The 19,093-nt window shown below is 37.2% G+C and overlaps 1 long non-coding RNA gene across 1 annotated transcript in view; it reads left to right on the forward strand.

Annotated features, from left to right (window-relative positions):
• Positions 1-12,052, forward strand: part of LOC309632533 — a 103,978-nt gene extending 91,926 nt beyond the window's left edge. The window contains exons 2-3 of the long non-coding RNA XR_014246958.1: positions 11,701-11,815; positions 12,036-12,052. This is a non-coding gene — a long non-coding RNA (uncharacterized lncRNA). The remainder of the gene's footprint in view (positions 1-11,700; positions 11,816-12,035) is intronic.
• The last annotated feature ends 7,041 nt before the right edge of the window (positions 12,053-19,093 follow it).

The following is a 19,093-nucleotide window of genomic DNA, read 5'->3' on the forward strand; positions in this document are numbered from 1 at the left end:
CTTTGATACATTTTACAAATCTGAAACTGAATACATTATCTTCTCTCATTTATGTGGCAATAACCTCAGCAAGTAATTGAGAACTTTGGTTGAAGAGACTGGAAAGAAAGACAGCATTCCTCCCCTGCCCCATACCTGCACAGTACCCTCCATTATCAACATCCCCTCCAGATGGTGCATTTGTTACACCTGTTGAACCTGCACTGGCACACAGTCACCCAAAGTCCATAATTTGTTAGAGTTTATTCTTGGTGTTGTATGTTCTATGGGTTTGGACAAATGTATAATGACGTGTCCATCCTTACAGTATCATATGGAGAAGTTCCACTGCCCTGAAAATCCTCTGTGCTCTGCCTATTCATCCCTCCCTCCCCCCAACCCCTGGCAACCACTGATCTTTTTACTGTCTCCATAGTTTAAAAAAAAAAAAAAGGTAAGGTTATGTAAGTTAACCTTAAGGTAAGTTAACCTTAGTCTTCTCAACTAGATTGTAAACTCCTTAAAAATTTAGAACAATTCTCCTTTTTACTGTTGTGAGTCTGGGCACCCCAGGAGAGATGAAATTGATACGTTGTGGGAGGGTGATGAAGGGGATGTTTCTCATATTTTTTCAGCTGATAGTGTAGCCAGAGAATGACCTTTGTATCCTTGAACAAGCCCTCCTACCTAGAACCTCCCTTAGGGGATAAGTCACCATGGAGTCCCTGTGGGTAGCGTCCTTAGTAAAGCAGGCAAGCAGCCCATTACCTAAGGAAAAATTACCTGAGAATTTTAAAATGAAAGATTACCTTCCTTTGAGGGGTTTGCACCCAGGTAGGTATTATATTCTGGAACGAGTCCTAACTCAGCATTCCTGATTCCTTTTGGAATTCCTCTTTCCTTTTACCCTCATGAGATTATCCAATGCCTTTCCTCTGCTTGAAGGATCTTCTCCCCAGATATCTGATGGCTCATTCCTTGGTTTCCTTTAACCTTAACTATAAAACAACTTTCTTCTCTAAAATTACAAGCTCCTCTCTGGGAAGCACACACACACACATACACACAAACTTCTTGTCCCCTTTCCCTGCTTTCTTTTTCTCCTTAACCCATGTCAATATTTAACACACATTCTCTCTCTGTCTCTGTGTCTCTGTGTCTCTCTCTGTCTCTCTATATATAGTTGGCTCATTTATCATTGTTGTTTGTCTGTCTTCCCCATTAGAATTCAAGGTCCACGAAGACAGGGATTTTTGTCTGTTTTATTAACTACCCTAGCCCCAGCACCAAGGACAGTGTCTTCTGCATTATTATATGGGCTCAATAAATATTTGTTGAGTGAATAATTCAATTACTGCACATGTTCTTTGTAATCTCAAATGGATGGCCTCCTTCTCTAGGGATTTTCATGCTCACAAGCCACCACCGGGGAATTTTACCTGGCAACTTTTGTCTTAAGCGATTCTTGATTCACTTCCCCACTCCCATGTTCCATTCTCTTGGAATTTTTTTAGATGATTGGGAATTATTCTTAAAAAAATTATCTAGGTGAATGCAGATGGCTAAAATTAAGTGCAGTGTAATCCAAATACAATTTTCCACGGTGGGGGTCCTCAGTGACTCATCCCAAAGAGTCAAAAATGTGAAAATTTCAGGAAATGTGACAGTCTTTTGGGAAAAATTTGAGGGCAAGCGAGTGTTAAACATACAGTGTAGAAAGCTGCCTTTGCCTTCTACGTCTGTGTTCAACCCTGGGTCTTCCAGTGTAATCACCCTGGCTTAAAGCTGATGTGTTGTAAAGATAAAAATTAGTAGGTTCAATAGCTGTTTACTGAAAGGGCAATTCATTTAGGAATACTTTTTAGCACAGATATGGGCTTTTTAGCCAAGACATTTTTACTTGACTACAATTTAAGCCAATTTCCTTTTGTTTAGTCCACAAGGGAGAGTCAATAGCTAGTTCTCGTTATCCATCTTTCTCACAGTAATATTTCAAAGGTTTAATAAAGGACAATACAAAACTTTTGCAAGTATAAACTGCAAGAGAAATAATGATGGCTTTATTCTTTAGTGGTTCCATGTCACCTTGCTATATCTTGCTTGTCATTCACTAATTAAATGTCAGTTCCCAACTGCTACATGGGTGAAAGTGTTATTTGACATAATCTAAACTAGAATCTAATTAAAACTCAGTTGCGCTTGGATGCCGATACTGTTTGTCCTCCCATTCCTCATGTTCTGCCCAGTCTATCTAGTCTCCTTTACTGTTCTTCCCCTCCCTCTACTACTCACCTGTCAATTCCCACCCCATTTCCCACCACGACATAGAATAAGTGAAGGCCAACTCCTCTCCAGCTGTTATTTACTATTACCTTTGCCATCTTTTTTCAACTGATAGTGTAGCCAGAGAATGACCTTTACCAGTCCCATCCCCATTGTCCTAGTGTTGTATCGTGCTACCTACAGATTTCATGCTGGTTTTGTCGTTTGGCTTCTATTTTATTTTATTGTCAGGAATTGTGTCACTGAAGATCACTAGGCAGAACTAAGAACCGGTGTTAAATAACCTTACTGTGAGTGAAGCATGTGTTTAGGAGGCAGTAAGAGATGAAGGCTGGCAGTAAGTGGCAGCCACAGTCAAAATGTACTGGTTCTTGGATTGACCTCAACCCCACAACAGAAGCAAATGTGTGATTTTGCCAATGGGAGGACAGCAATTTGCAGAATAAGCTTGTTCTTAGAATAGGTAACTTGTGGCACTAACTGGCTTCTATATTTCCTTATTTTACCTCAAATGACATTAAAACCATGAGCAGTATTTTGAGAAAATAGAGTTGTCTCTTGAGGAAGATTCCATAAAACAAAAAACAGAAAGTATATCATAACATACCTGTATGAGTCTCTGCACAATCTCACTGTGAGGCGGGAAACTAAGTTACAGAAAATTCAGATGACCTGCCTCAGTTTGCAAAGTCACATTCAACTCTCAAACCCAGGTCTTTATTTATTTATTTTTTTTATTGGAGTAAAACTGCTTTACAATGTTGTGTTAGTTTCTGCTGTACAATGAAGTGAATCAGCTCTATGTATACATATATCCCCTCCCCCTTGGACCTCCCTCCCACACACCCCCCCCATCCCACCCATCTAGGTCGTCACAGAGCTGAGCTTCCTGTGCTACACAGCAGGTTCCCACTAGCTATCTATTTTACACATGGTAGTGTATTTATGTCAAATTTAATCTCCCAATTCATCCCACCCTCCCCTGCCCCCCACATGTCTGCATGTCCATTCTCTACGTCTATGTCCCTATTCCTGCCCTACAAATAGGTTCATCTGTACCATTTTTCTAGATTCCACATACATGCGTTAATATACAATATTTGTTTTTCTCTTTCTGACTTACTTCACTCTGTATGACAGACTCTAGGTCCATCCACATCTCTACAAATGACCCAATTTTGTTCCTTTTTATGGCTGAGTAATATTCCATTGTATATATGTACCACATCTTCTTTATCCATTCATCTGTCATTGGACATTTAGGTTGTATCCATGTCCTGGCTATTGTAAATAGTGCTGCAATGAACATTGGGGTACATGACTCTTTTTGAATTATGGTTTTCTCAGGGTACATGCCCAGTAGTGGGATTGCTGGGTCATATGGTAGTTCTACTTTTAGTTTTTTAAGGAACCTCCATACTGTTCTCCATAGTGGCTGTATCAATTTACATTCCCACGCACAGTGCAAGAGGGTTCCCTTTTCTCCGCACCCTCTCCAGCATTTATTGTTTATAGCTTTTTGATGATGGCCATTCTAACTGGTGTGAGGTGATACCTCATTGTAGTTTTGACTTGCATTTCTCTAATAATTAGTGATGTTGAGCATCTTTTCATGTGCCTCTTGGCCATCTGTATGTCTTCTTTGGTGAAACATCTATTTAGTTCTTCCACCCATTTTTTTAGTTAGGTTGTTTGGTTTTTTTGATACTGAGCTCCATGAACTGTTTGTATGTTTTGGAGATTAATCCTTTGTCAGTTGCTTCATTTGCAAATATTTTCTCCCATTCTGAGGGTTGTCTTTTCGTCTTGTTTATGGTTTCCTTTGCTCTTCAAAATGTTTTAAGTTTCATTAGGTCCCATTTGTTTATTTTTGTTTTTATTTTCATTACTCTAGGAGGTGGGTCAAAAAAGATCTTGCTGTGGCTTATGTCAAAGAGTGTCTTTCCTATGTTTTCCTCTAAGAGTTTTATAGTGTCTGGCCTTACATTTAGGTCTTTAATCCATTTGGAGTTTATTTTTGTGTATGGTGTTAGGGAGTGTTCTAATTTCATTCTTCTATGTGTAGCTGTCCAGTTTTCCCAGCACCACTTATTGAAGAGACTGTCTTTTCTCCATTGTATGTTCTTGCCTCCTTTGTCATAAATTAGGTGACCATATGTGCATGCGTTTGTCTCTGGGCTTTCTATCCTGTACCATAGATCTATATTTCTATTTTTGTGCCAGTACCATACTGTCTTGATTAGCGTAGCTTTGTAGTATAGTTTGAAGTTGAGGAGCCTGATTCCTCCAGCTCCGTTTTTCTTTCTCAAGATTGCTTTGGCTATTCGGGGTCTTTTGTGTTTCCATACAAATGGTGAAATTTTTTGTTTTAGTTCTGCAAAGAATGCCATTGGTAGTTTGATAGAGATTGCATTGAATCTGTAGATTGCTTTGGGTAGTAGAGTCATTTTCACAATATTGATTCTTCCAATCCAAGAGCATGGTATATCTCTCTATCTATTTGTATCATCTTTAATTTCTTTCATCAGTGTCTTATAATTTTCTGCATACAGGTCTTTTGTCTCCTTAGGTAGGTTTATTCCTAGATATTTTATTCTTTTTGTTGCAATGGTAAATGGGAGTGTTTTCTTAATTTCACTTTCAGATTTTTCATCATTAGTGTATAGGAATGCAAGAGATTTCTGTGCATTAATTTTGTATCCTGCTACTTTATCAAATTCATTGATTAGCTCTAGTAGTTTTCTGGTAGCATCTTTAGGATTCTCTATGTATAGTATCATGTCATCTGCAAACTGGTTTCTGTTTCTTACAACCGATGATGATTTGGCACACTTCCTTACTGGGCACATTAATTATTAGTTTCTAAATGGATACAAAAGTCCAAAGGTTTATTTCCATTTTCTACTCTCTTTTCTTGTGTCAAATAAAAATATGAACATGATAGAGATCTATTTACCTTCTTTCTCTTTCAGTACTGCTGTTAAGGAGTACTTGTTTTCATGCAAAGGCATTGCAAGTATATGAAGAAACAGACCTGGGTGACTCATTACCTCACTTTGGATAATTTAGCGAGAAATTAGCTCAGCAGGTGTTAGCTCAAGGGAAGAATAGATTGATATTAGAGGCTGTGATCCAGAGCCTTCTCCTTTCTAACAAGGCCAGTTCCTCCAGCAGGGAAATAATGCTTGCCTAGATGTATCTTACCCCTGAAGCCCCTTCAGCTGAGCACTTTGCAAGGTGCACACCGCCAAGCTAGGCACAGTGTAAGCCCACTTCTACTGGGGATTGTGAGACTTTAAAGATGGTACACTTTGCTATTTCTTTGCTTGAAAGTTTTTCTCCTAATAAAATCTATTTTATATTTACACCATGTGGTACTAGAGGTATGTGTTCATATTTTCTTGGCGTAACAAAGCCAAACCAATAAACACGATGAGAGACACACCTATAATCAAAAGTCCTTATTCTTTTTTTTTTTTTAAGTCCTTATTCTTAAAGAGCTCAAGTCTAGTAGGGAAAATACCATGAACACAAACTACTATAAGATAAATAATGGTGATTGAATCATAAATCCTATAATATCCACACTCAGGGAACATCCAGATTTTGCTGAAATGCTTCCTTTGAAGAAATAATTCACTGTTTCTTGAAGCAGATACTAAAGTTGCTGCAACCTATCGCACCATAATATATCCGTCTGGTTCTTGTTCTTCCTTTTAGAACTACAGAGAGTGAGCCTACCCTTCTTCCAGCTGAACACTCTTCAAATATCTGAAGACAGTTGTCACAGCAAATTCTCTCTTGTAAAGTCTAAACATCCTCAATAACTTTAGTTGTCACCTAGCTACAAAGCTCTATGGAAACAGAGGCAGGAGAGAATATTTCCAGGTGTGGTCCTGAGCTGTATTTATTGAATAAGAAGCATTTCACTTTCGGGTGAAAAGCATTTCTATAAATGATGGGGAAAGGAGGGATTATTCCAGGTGGAGTGAGCAGAGAAAGCAAAGTATGAATTTGGAAAAGGGATGATTAGCTCCCAAAGATGTAAAGAGTTCAGCAGAGGTGTTTGAGGGAGCACAGTGAGACCATGTCAATGAAGAGCGTACACTAAAGTTTGTCGTGTAGATAATTAGAAACCTTGAAACACTTTCAAACAGAAGAATGACATGATAAAAGGTATGCGTTGGGAACATTACTTAGGTGTAGAAGGGAACCAGAGAGAGAGGAGAGTAATTAAGGGGTTATTATGGAAATCTAAATGGGATGTAACAAATGCCTGAAATAGAAAAATAGTGGGAGGTATGATAAGAATAGGTTAAATGCAAGATTTGGTGCAGAAATAGAATCACCATTCATAGTACTACCAGATCTATTTTATTTATTTTAATATTAAGAAATCAGTGCAAAAGATTTGTAGATTACGTACTTCTACAAAGGCAGGATGGTGAAGTAGAAAGCAGCTTTAGAGCCAGAAAGACTGGAGTTAATATCTTGGATCTGCTGCTTGACTGTTGTCATGTACAAATTATTTTACCTGGGAATCTGCATAGTTTGTAACAAGGTGGTAATAAAGCATGGTGGTGCCTGATACAATGACACTAAATAAATGTTAAATCTCTTCCTCTTTTTCTTATTTCACTCAAAAAAATTTTTACTAACCTGCAGTTATGTACCAGGAATATATAAAGTAGATGGAATGCTTTCTAGGTAGAATGTTAATCTAAAAAAGCACGAAGTCAGGACAAAGTGAAAATTGTGGTGGGAAGAAATGATTTATTTGAAATGAATAAAAAATCTGTGACATATTGTTGTCAATAGAAGATGGCAAAATTAAAAAGAAAATCTGTCAACCAGAGCATACTCTAGAGATTAAATAAAAATACTTTATATATAACATTTGTTACCATAAGCATTACAGACAGGGATGCTATTACCTATATTACATATATTTTACAAAGACAGAAAAAGAGTCACATACTTTACACTGAAAATCATTAAATAACATTTCTATATTGATTTCAAGATCTTACGAAGTAAAAGAAATGTGAAGCAAGTTTAGTATCATAAACTAGAATATCACTTAGATTAAAGGAAAAAAAGAAGATATTTAAGTTTATGCTACTTGTCAATATGTCTAAAGTTTTTTTCAAAAAGAACAAAATGAGCATAGGTTGCATCATGAGGAATTTAATGTTAATTGTATTTTCTAACAGATGATAATGACTAAAAAACACAATTAAAGGGATATTCAGGGGACTATGTTAAATAAGCAAGGAAGGTTTATGTGAGGGATGGGTTACAAGGAGTCAAAGCAGTGTATTGTAATAGAACACTTGACTAAGAACTTGGAAACTGATTCTCAGAGTTGCCTCTAACACTATGTAACTTGTCATCTATTAAAGTTTATGAACCTTTTGCAGTCATTTCCAGTTCCACTCTTTTGAGTCAATAAACTGAGTATAATGTAAGAGGATGGATAATGTCTTCTGGATCTGAACTTTAAAAATCAATCAACTCTAAAGAGAATTCTGACCATTAAATTGTGTCTTTACTAAATAAGCATTTTTTCCTAAATTGTTCTCTATGGTGTGATCTAAATTACTATTTTCACTTTCTTTTTAAATCTATATAGGTATTAAAAGTATATCCAAGTAAGGCAGAATGTAAGTTTGGTCTTTCTTTTACTGCTCTTGAATGGAAAATTCTCTTTACTATAACAGTTTTTTTTTTAATAAAGTTTTGATCCAGTGTGAAGACCAGTTTCCATCTTAAGAAATTATTTCTCATGGTAATAATATTCAGAGCACATTTCAGGTGTTACCAACCAGTGGTTCTGATCCCATTGAGTAAAACCAAGGATAATTATTGATGTCACACTCATTTGTGGCTGTGCAGAATAACATTAGGAACAAACTTCCCAAAATATATTTTCTGCTTCTAAATTTCAATGCCATTACAATTCCTTATCTAGTTTCTTGCTTCTTTAATGACATCTAAACACAAGACTCAGGCAGATGTCAAAGGAACTTGATTGACCTTCAAGATCTCAATTCAAAGATTGTCCAATGTGTAAAGAAGAGTAACTGTTAAAATTTACCCAGATGTTTCCATAATGAAGATTCACTGTAGATGTTATATTTAATGCATTAAAAGCAGAGTATGAAAATTCAAAAGATGTAACTCCAATATTAAAATATTGATAAGTGTAAATGACCAAAGGATATCAATAAGATGTAGTCTTATTATTTGCAGTCTTCAGATTTTTAGAACAAAAGAGACACATATTTTTTACTTGAATCCACCGTAACAAAACAACGAATAAAGAAGAGGTGCTTTATTGGAGAAGATATTGTGGTATTCGAAAACAAAACAAAACAAAACAAAACTGGCAATAGATATAAACGACAGGAAATCCAGTAAGTAAAGATTTGTATATACTTGAAAAATTTTCACAAACATTTGTCATTCACACTTACAGAACTCACTAAGCAAAAGGGAATATAAAATTTTGTATAGTACTTCCTAGTTTTTAAATTGTTTGCTACCTTCATAGATTTACTTCATAAGAACATGTCCAAAAGGGAGAAGTATTAAGGTAATTATTATATTCTTTGGGTACTAACTGAGAGTACTTTTCTTATGCTCCAATTAAAAGCCCTAACTCATTAATTATAGTGAATTACGTGGAATATAAAGTTAGAACGGTCTAAGAGTGCAACTTTAAAAATAGAATAATGGAAAAAGCAATTTGATGTTGTTATAAATGTTGAGAAAACTATGACTGCAAACAAAAGATTGCAGAAGGTATCCTAATTTCAAGAATAAAAAGCAATAAAACAAATTTCACTGCATCTATCAAAAATCATACTCAGGATAGAATGTATGACTAATACTGCTTCCCTGGTTTTCTATGCTTTAAATTTACCTGAATATGCATATTTTTTTTTAAAAATTTCCTTAGGAAAAGCTTTTTTTAGTTGGAGTACTACCTCCTGAACCCCAATTTAGTAAGAAATGTCAGAAATGCTACGATCGACAATTATGGAGTGAATCTAAGTCAAATGATAGCTTTTTAATCATTAGAATGATCATAGCAATTTGAAAGGTGAACATAACAAGAATGATGTTAACATAAAATTGTTGATATCAAAAACTGAAATTAATATGGGATCATTCCCATCATTAATCAGGAAATAAATCTATCTTGGAAGAGGATTTTCTGAGAGCAGCTAATAACTGCTATCACACTTTCCTGAATCCATAGACCAAATATAGATAGAAGAGTGACTGATAGTAGGAGCCTGAAAGTGACAGTTCCTCATGAATATCACCAGACCACGTGACCTCTATGGTATTAAGATTTGGAGGAAAATTATCTTATCATGAAATAATTCCCCAGTCAGCTTGATGAGTACGCTGCACTGCAAAAGCACAGTTATCTGTGTCAAGCTGATTTTCTGCCATTATCTGCACATTTAGAGAGTTACTTGAAAATAGAAAAAAAAAAATAGAATTAATAATAAGTTTTGTATAAGTACATACAATACAGCAAATACAATAAAAATAGGTTCAATAAGTGTGAATAAGGCTAAAATGTGGCCTCTAAATCTTTATTCATGATTGTTACTGGCATGCACCAAATCACCATTTAGATTTTATCAGCGTCTATCAAATACTTCCAATGACAGTAACATCCCTTTAGTCTTAAAAGACAGACATATAGGAAACTATTCCAATAGAATTTTTTGATGTCCCAAACCACTAAGCCAAAATTATTCTATTCAGTATGATTTTTAATCAATATACTACTATTCCAAGAAAAGCAGATTTAAATGTTTTCTTCGTGTTATGCAGTGTCCATGACAAATATTGCAAAGCAGGAGGTTTTGCTTCCTCTGTGACTTCCATCCTAGGACTTTAGAATTGCTATCAAGGTTATATGGTAGACAATTTAGGCAAAAATATCAAAATTTCAAATAGCAATATTAATTGACCCGCAAGATCTAGCTCTAGGAATTTATTTAACAAATAAATTCACTTATTTATTTAAGATATATATATATACACTCACAATAGTGTTCAAAGATACACACATATACACACACATATACATCTTCACATATATGTGTGTGTAAAAGATTCATTGTAGCAATATTGTAGTAACAAATAGAAGCAACATAAATATTTATTAATTAGTGTTTTATATATTCATATAATGGAACACTATACAACCCAGTAAAATGAATAAGGTAATTGCCTATAATATTTAGTTACACAAAATATACATTCACACATACACACATATACACATATGTGTGTGCATTAGAACAGAATATGTAACATGATTCCATTTGTTCTTAATAAATACAATCCTTTATATATGGAAATCAGAAAAATTCATATTTTAAAAGCTAGCTATATTTGGACTTCTTCTAGGCCCTAATATGATAAATTTGAGTCAAGGAAAGGTCTTAAACTATATTACAAAGTAGCAAGAGCCGGGGTGCTGAGACTCAGAAAACCAAGGAGATAAAAAAAAGCTTTCTAGAGGAAGTTAGTAGGTCCTAGCTGCCAGCCTTTAAAGGCAGTTGGAAAGCCATTGCTTCTGGCAGGAAGTAGCCAGGAAGCCTTAACTACATCATTACTAACAGAGGGGAGGCCAAGATTGCTTGAGGCACTTAACAATGAAATATGGAAAAAGAGTTTGGAGTGACTCCAGCAAGGGGACGGGACTTCCCTATACTACACAAAATAATGCTGAAGACCATGAGTTACTCAAGTTACACATACAGCCTTTATTAAAACTAAAGCTCATTTTTTTTCCTGAAATGTGTCTTGCAATCAGTGGTAGTGTCTAGTCACTATTGGTAGTGTCTTTTTTATTGATATATTTTTGCTAGAATATTTTATTTGAATGGAGCCTCTTACAATTGGTGACTTCTTAAAACCAAGGAAAAATGGTTCATACTTATAAAGCCATATAAAATTTACAGAAGCAAACCTCACTGAGGAATGGAGTAGAATAGCAGGCGAAGGTCAGATGAATGGGACACTTTTAGTTTTTAATACACAACTGAATATTTAGAGGCTTTTTTGCTTGTTTGTTTTTACTGCAAATATCTTTACCTTAATCAGCATAAACCATGTTTTTCTGTTCCAACCTATCATTTTGGAAGAATGAGGTTATAACACTTACTCCAGTCCCTGCTAGGATGTAAACTCCATGAGGGCAGGCATGTTTGTCTGTTTTGGTCAGTGATGTATCCAATCACCCAGAAAAGGGCTTACCATTAATAAGTGGTCAAGAATATATAGATGAGTAAATGAATGAATGAATGAACGAATGAATACATGAAGTTGCTTTTTAAAATGAGCCTTGACATTTGCCCTATAGTTGTGTGGACATAAAAGCCTCATACTTTTCTCATGCTCCCAAAGGAAAAAACTCTGTCTACTGATGCATGTGGTAAAGATTTAGCCAGAAGAAATCATTTCAGTTCCAGAATTTTCCTTCATGAATCATGGACTGACTACCTCTATATTCTTGAATAAGGTACAAAATTCACCTTGATATTCTCCTGAAAAAGTTAGAAATTTAAAAAGGTAAATATTTTTCTAACCAGTTTAGCCCAATTTAAGTTGATTAGGAAATGTTCATCTCTGCCAATTCATTAATTTTTTTATCAAAGCTTTTAATAGCATTAATTTTTCACATTAGCTATTTGGATGTCGTATAATGCTAATAAGTTTGTTTCTGTCTCTTCTGAAAACAGGATGGAGCAATGACGCCTTCGAATTTGTGCATCTGTACAGCGTCTCACTTTCAGGTATTCCCAAGGGTGTTCCATAAAGGGAAATCTGATGCATGGTATGATAACAAAAGTGCTTCACTGAAGTTTGAAGTCTGTTTATGCTGGAGGAAGAAATGAGATATGAGTTGAATAAAAGAGGGTGTGAAAGCCAAAGTATTTCCCATTTTGTTGTTTTTATGATTGAGCCCCCCGGTTCCCACAGTGACTTTCTAGACCTTACAAATCAATGTATTTTTGAAATGACTCTCCTTTTGCAATACATCAAAAGACTTCTTGACGTATCTATTCCCAATTCCCAGATTATTCTAAATACTACTTCAGAAAATAACCCCTTGTCCCATAAACTGCCATTTTTTAACCACAATCATTTTGACACATTTATAGCCAAAATGCTATTTCCATCCCTTCATATACTGACAAAAATGTCCACAGCTTGTCAGAGGGATTAACAAAATAGAGATGGTGTGGGAAAAAGAGAGCATAGAGTTTAGTTACATTATTTTTTTTTTTCGTTTGACAGAAAAATGTAGCAAGTATGAATGCCCATTGAATAATTACATATTTCCTTCTACAGTCTTATCACAGCATAAAGTTATGTGGGAATTTTGTAGCTCCCCATCAATTATAAAATACCAGAGCACTAGTCAGTTAACTACATGGAGCAGTTATTGTTCTAATAAATCCAACAAATTTGTTCTTACATACCAAGAAGACATACCTCCAATAAAATATGTGTGTATATATGTTTCATCCAAAAAAAGATATATCTGAGGCCATTCCATAACTTCACTTTATAAGATTCTAAAGATATAAGAATAAATTAGTTTACAATTACTATTTCGTCTTTGAAAATAATATATTTGTAGTAAATTGAATTTTCCACTAAACATTCCATACTTCCCCCTTCCCGCAAAAAAAGATAATGCAGTCATCATAATGTGCTAAATATCATACTGAACATTTAAAGGGTAATAATAAGCATAACTTTTGTTAATGATGTTATTGAAAAGACAGAATAATTTCTAAATTATTTCATTAAATAAACAAAACATATTTGAGGTTCACTTATCAGAACTAATCTCAAGATGTAACTGAAGTTACTGTTTCTGATTTCATAACAACATGAAGGCAGCTAATCACGTCACAATTTACAGTCTTAACGACGTACAGGTTTTCACCATTTATAGTGAATTCTTCAGTAACTCTGAGACATTTCTCTGGTCAAATTATTAACAGCAATAAAAATTTTAAAACAGAGCTGTTGTGTGATAGATTATGCTTCCTAAGATGGGCCCTTGCTTGCTTCCAATGTGACCTTGACACCCCCCCATCAAGGGATGAAGACTATTTTCTACACCCTTTAAACTGCGTGGACACTGTGACTGCTTTGACCAGTATACTGAGGCAAAAGTGGCATTCTGGGAACTCTGGGCCTAGGTCTAAAAGGTACCGGCAGCTTCCATCCCCGGCCTTTTAGAACGCTCGCTCCAAGAAACTCCCTCAGAACTCAGCCGCCATGTTGTGAGAAAACCAAGTCACGTGGAGGGGCCGCGTGGCCGTGGGCATTTCTGTCAACAGCGCGCGCCGCTGAGTTCCGCGCACGCACGTTCCGCGCACGCACTGTCCGCGGTAGCCCCGCCGGCCTGTGCGTGAGTCTAAACAGCCAGCCCAGTCCAGCCGTCAGAGACTCCAGCCTCAGCTTCCAACTGACTGAAACCCAGGAGACACCAAGTGAGAACCGCCCAGGTAAACTCAGTCAACACGTAGAACCGTGAGAGATAATAATAAGCTGCTGTTTTTAGCCGTTAAATGTTTGGAGTAGTTTGCTATGCAGCAATATATATAACCAGAACTTAATATGACTGCCACTTTACTCATCCTGTAACACACCTCTTTCCTGCTCCATCTGTTAGGTAAAGAAACGGGAAAAGTCAATGAGGAAATAAAACATGATGTAGACTTTAGAGAATAGGATAGTTCATGTTTAACTTTATTGTGGATCCTATAACAAAGCTTTTCTTTTAGAATTTTATCATAACGATACCGAAGAATTGTGTTAAACATTAAATTTAATCTACACTCTATGTACTTCACTTTTTTCAAAGTCATCCACTTTCTTTGAAAAGCTGAAGGTTGACTTATGATTCAGAGTCTTTTCTGCTGTTTCAAATAACCCTTTAGATAGGGTTATTCAGGATAAATTGCCACCAGAGAAGGCATATGATTTCTGGTCTTCCCTCATTGCTATGTGTTATTCATTAGAATAGAAAGGAGGAAAAGAAACCTCGGTGCATTGAGGTCTCCCCAGCCTTATATTTATAGCGGCAACTAGAGGTGATACTATGTGAATAGCATCTTCTAATCACCTAGTGGCAGCCCCTTCCTATGATAGCAATGGCTCTCTAATGGTGGTCATTATGAGAAGGGCAGCAGTTCACACCTGCAAGCAATCTGAGATGTTTCCCTCGTCTGTCACGGAGGCCATTTCTTGGTATTAAAGCTACAAATAGCTCCTCCTGTAGCCAATTCTAATAGTGCATCCTTAGAACAATAACTTTTTTTTTTTTTAAGTTAAGATTCTCTTCTTATTTGACAGTGCTTCCCACGCAGTTTACCATAACAGACAGACCTAATTATTATTATTATTATTTTTTTAAATCAATCATATCATAGTTTCCTCTCTGAGCTTGTTATTTATAAATTTTTATTTATTTATTTATTTATTTATGGCTGTGTTGGGTCTTCGTTTCTGTGCGAGGGCTTTCTCTAATTGCGGCAAGTGGGGGCCTCTCTTCATCGCTGTCTCTCTTGTTTCGGAGCACAAGCTCCAGACGCGCAGGCTCAGTAATTGTGGCTCACGGGCCTAGTTGCTCCGAGGCATGTGGGATCGTCCCAGACCAGGGCTCGAACCCGCGTCCCCTGCATTGGCAGGCAGATTCTCAACCACTGCGCCACCAGGGAAGCCCCAACAATAGCATTTTTAAAAACTGGTCACATTAGAATCACCTGGCACTCTTAACTATCCCAGTTCTAAGTGGGTATCCTTGACCAGTTAAATGTGAATCTCTGGAAGCAGAAACCAGATATTAGTAGTTTTTAAAGCTCCCCAGGTGATTTTAATGAGAAGCCAAGGCTGAGAACCGCTACTCTAGAACAGTCTTAGTTCTGTGAATAGCTTGCCTGCTCAGCATCACCCTTTTAGTAGCATAACTAGATAGCATCTACTCACAGATTTCTTGTTGGGCCACCGAGGAGCATATGCGGGGCTGGCACACTTTTTTCCCAGATATTAGTAAACTCTCCATAAGGTTAAACTCAACTCATATCTGGCAATATGATGAGCTCTGGGAAAGCAAAAACTAGTTATATTTGACCCCTGGTCTTCAGGAGATTAATAAGGTCCAGTTGCAGGGAGGTGGGAAAGGCAGGAATGGAATAAACATAAAAATAAGTCTTTCAAATATAATGTGCCTCATATATTAATAGAGCAGTAGTACTGCAGGAGCACCAGGAAAGGATACTTCAAGAGAGTTTGTGGAGGCTCAGTCAAGCAGAGGGAAATGCATGCATAGAGGCCCAAATGAAAGTCAGGCAGAAGACAGGACAGGTCTGTTTTGATAAGGCCATGGATTTGGGGGTGATGGGGAGAGAGTTTGAGGGTGGTGGAGAAAGTTAACAGTATTACATTTCCATTTTTTCCTTTACTGTTATTTTTAAGAAAGTAGTATGTGTTATAGTATAAAAATAAGAAAATAGACATAAGCAGAAACTCAAATAGTCAATAGATACATGAAAAGAAGCTCAGTCTGAAGAAAATGCAAAGTTAAACCTCAATGAGACACCATTTCATACCCATCAGATTGGCAAACAATGTGACAATAATAAGAACCAGAAAGGTTGTGGAGCAGTGGGAACTCTTCTATGCTGTCAGAATGTAAATAGGTATATGAATTTTGGAGGGAAATTTGGCAGTACCTGATAGAGTTGAAGATACATAATAAACCCCAGAACCTAGAAATTCCATTCCTAGGCATGCACTCTAGAGAAACTCTTACAAAAGAACGCAAGGAAACGTATATGAGAATGTTTCTAATAGTATTATTTGTAAAAGTAAAAAGTTAGTAAAAAGCCTATCAAGGGAGGACAGATGAATAAAGTGTAGTATATTTAACTATTGCACAGAAGTGAAGTAAACTAGAGCTATAAGTATCAACAGGAATAAATCTAACAAGCAAGATGTTAAGGGAGAAAAGCAAGTTGCAAAAAATATATATATATATCATATGATATCAGTTATCAATAAAGCTAAATACTATTATATTTTGATTTGGTGACTCATACAATCTAGTGAAATAAATATAGGCACAGAAATAAACATGAAATTCAGTATATTGGTAACAAGGAGAGAGAGGAGAATGGATGGCACAGTGAGTAAGGGTGTATGATCAGAGAAGATTCCACAGAGAACTTACAAGTATATTTGTTGTGTTAATTTCTTAGCTTAATGAAAGGGACACATGCAATTTTATTTATTTATTTTTTTATTGATGTATAGTTGATTACAATATTGTGTTAGTTTCAGGTGTATAGAAAAGCGATTCAGTTATATATATATATATATATATATTCAGATTATTTTCCATTGTAGATTATATATATTTATATATATATATATATATACAATATTGTGTTAGTTTCAGGTGTACAGAAAAGTGATTCAGTTATATATATATATATATATATATATTCAGATTATTTTCCATTGTAGATTATTAAAAGATATTGAATATTGTTCCTGTGTCATACAGTAAATCCTTGTTGTTTATCTATTTTATCTATAGTAGTGTGTATCTGTTAATCCCATACTCCTAATTTATCCCTCCCCCACTGCTTTCCCCTTTGGTAACCATAAGTTAGTTTTCTATGTCTGTGAGTCTGTTTCTGTTTTGTATATATATTCATTTGTACTCTGTTTTAGAATCGACATATAAGTGATAGATAATGTTTGTCTTTCTCTGTCTGACCTATTTTGCTCAGTATGATATTCTCTAGGTCCATCCATGTTGCTGAAAGTGGTAATATTTTATTATTTTTTATGGCTGAGTAATATTGCGTTGGTCAAAGAGTTCGTTCTCGTTTTTCCATATGATGTTACGGAAAACCCAAATATATTTCATTTTACATATATTATAATCCTTTTTATGTGTTGTTAGATTCAGTTTGCTAATATTTTCTTGAGAATTTTGCATCTATATTCATCAAAGATGTTGCCCTGTAATTTTCTTTTTGCTATGTCACTTTAATGTTTTTTGTCTTTCTGTCTGCTGTTCTGATTGGGTGATTTCCATTATTCTGTCTTCCATATCACTTATTCATTCTTCTGCTTTAGTTAGTCTGCTATTCATTGCTTTTACATCAGTGTTTATCTCAGCAATTGAGTTGTCTAATTTTGATTGGTTCCTCTTTATAGTTTCTAGTTCCTTGTTACAGTGACCTGCATTTCTATCCATAATCTTTCTTAATTCCTTTAGCATTTTTATTACCTCCTTTTTGAGCTCGGGGTGTAGTATACTGGAGATGTCTATTTCACTGGTTGTTCTTTCAGGGGATTTCTCTTCTCTTAATTTGGAGTGGTTCCTCTGCTTTTTCATTTTCCCTAAATTTCTCTTTTCCTATGAATATCTACTGTGGTCTCGAAGCACTGTTTTTATGTGGGAGCATCCCTGGGGAGACTGTGTGAGTCCAGTATTTTTGCTGTGAGGACTGCTTTGGTATGGATGCCTGCCATGTCTTTCCTCAGAGTGTGCTGGCCATTGTCCCCTTGATGGGGTTGTGATTGGTGGTGTGACCAGAGCCTACGCTGGATGTTGGGTGGGGCCTCCTCTTTGCTCTGTGCTGTCACAGTTCTGTCAGGGGCAGGATCTGCTCCCCAGTTGTTGGAGTGGAAGCCTTGAGGGTTGGGTTTGATAAGGCTCTGTCGCCCTTCAATGCTCTGGAGTGCATCAAGGAGATGAGCACTGAAGCGAGTGAGGGCTGTGTGGTCACAGCAAACCTATGCGCCACCCGTGCAGGCGTCCGAGGTTCTGCCGAGAAGCAGCCCAAGGTTGTGACCCTTTCTCCGTTGTGTTTGTCCCAGACCTAGTACTAGGATGACACTGGGGGCCAGGGTTTTGTGGCTTCGAGAATCGAAGTGGTTGTGCTGCCACCTGAGACCTGGGCTGCCTACATGGGAGGGCTCTCCCAGGGCCTGTCTGCCCCAAATCTGGCTCCAAGCTGCGGTGTGAGGTAGGTGGAATGGAGCACTCCTGCCAGGAAAGGAACCACTGAGTACTCCTCCCCAGGGGCTGCCTGCCCAGGCCGTGTGATTCTGTGATGCCACCCCGTGTGCACGCCAACAAAGTCTGCAGCTGCTGGAACTGCCCTCCGGCCTGTGCCTGCTGTGGGAGTGCTGATAATGGGCTCTAATGTCAGCCCTGGCCCTGCCATAACCTGGCTGCCGATGGGGCTCTTGTGATGGGCCCACGCCCCACCCTGCACATGCTAACAGTGGTGGCCTGGCGTGTGATCCTTCCAGCTGTCTCTGCGCAGCTAGACTGAGTTCTCTCCGGGGTCCACCCGCTGGAGCCTGAGTTGTAGCGCTCTGCTGCTGTGTGCAGAAGCAGCCCTTCCCAGCCTGGGAAGTACTGCGACATGGCAGCGGTCAGCGCTGCTGTCCCCCCTCCGCCCTGATGGCTAGCAAGCCAGCACAGGTGCACTCCTCATGGACAGAGTTTAGGCCCCTCCAGCTCCTCTATCTGTCCTGGCGGACCTCTCAGCTGGCGAAGGGAGTTCCCAGGGTGAGGGCACCTTTCCTCTTTTACAGCTCCCTCCCATGGGCGCCAGTCTCTTCCGACTTTTGATATTTGGTTGGTTAGTTGACTGAGATGTGGCTGAAAGTGGAAGGTCTGAAAGGGATTAAATATATTCACTTTTACACATATTATATTTGAGGTGCCTGGGGAATATTTAAGTAGATATGT

The sequence above is a fragment of the Balaenoptera borealis genome, assembly GCF_965194805.1.
Source record: "Balaenoptera borealis genome assembly, chromosome: 7".
In the NCBI taxonomy this organism is placed as follows: domain Eukaryota; kingdom Metazoa; phylum Chordata; class Mammalia; order Artiodactyla; family Balaenopteridae; genus Balaenoptera; species Balaenoptera borealis.